The following is a 1,249-nucleotide window of genomic DNA, read 5'->3' as shown; positions in this document are numbered from 1 at the left end:
AAGGATACAACTTTAAGTACCACAAGCAAACTTTTCAGTTCAACCAAATAGCACCAGCAAATTTTTGTCATATAAAGTAATTATAATAAGTCTGTTAATGCGTACCACTGACAGGTTGTCTGCGTACCACTAGTGGTACCTGTACTACAGATTGGGAACTGCTGCTGTAGGGCACAGGCCATGGATCTGTGGCCCTTCTGGTGTGTGGCCCCTGCCTGCCTGGACACTGGACAGCCCTGCCTTATGAGTTTGTTCTTAACCTGTTCTGAAAACATCCCCATTTCTAGAACAATAAGGACCACCTGCTGAAGTTTGGACTAGAGCAGTCAGTTTAAAAACATTGGTTTGGCTAGCGTCTCATTTATCAGTAGCAAAACGTGCATGACTTTCTGTCCACAGGGTCATCCAAAGTTTGAAACATGTTACAGATTAAGTGAATTTAGAGGAAGCAAATGGTTCAGCAAAATCTATTGCACAGTAGCCTAGTAACCCGGAATTAGTATTTAGGGCTCTTATACATGTGCATAGAAGCTGCTCCACTGTGCTGTAATTACAGTACATTGGAGCAGACTCAGTTAAGTAAGTCTGCTAGAACATGGTAATTACCATGCTTCAGAGGACTCTGGCATCATGTGTATCAGCATTCCTGTGCTGAAAAATGGTGGCAGGGCACTTTGAACTAAACCTCATTGGACAAGCTTTAGCTCAAGGTGCCCCACTGCCATTTTTCAGCACAGAGATACTAATAAACATGATGCTCTGGGTGCTTTAATTAGCATGGCTCTTGGAGCTGTGCTAATTAAAGCATGACCTCCCTCTGCCCCCCACCTCCAGGATCATGCCCAAAATGCCTTTAGGATGGTGTAGCATAATGTACATCATGTACATCATGTCTGCAGGTTCCTATTTTCTTATGAACCAAATACTCATCACTGCGGTATGTAGAATCAGTTTAGAAAAAGACTCAGAGTAGAAAAAATAGATATGAGTCTACCACAACTATCCTCATTTTCAATAGAATGAGTAAGGCTATATTCCTAATGCCTACTACACAAGTATTTCAGGTTTAGTCAAAAGACTTTTTGTTTGTGATAGAAATCTGTTTGTCACCTGCCCTAGCCACCAGTGGGAGGGTTTGGGATTGAGAGAGTGGTCGGGAGTAAAAAGGTAAGAAAGGTGTATTGATTTAACATACACACATCTACATGTGTCCTTGACAACGACCCATGCTTCCGGGAGGGTGGATTGC

The sequence above is a fragment of the Gavialis gangeticus genome, unplaced genomic scaffold, assembly GCF_001723915.1.
Source record: "Gavialis gangeticus isolate Ggan-Ray unplaced genomic scaffold, GavGan_comp1, whole genome shotgun sequence".
NCBI lineage: Eukaryota > Metazoa > Chordata > Crocodylia > Gavialidae > Gavialis > Gavialis gangeticus.
This window is presented reverse-complemented; position numbering follows the sequence as displayed.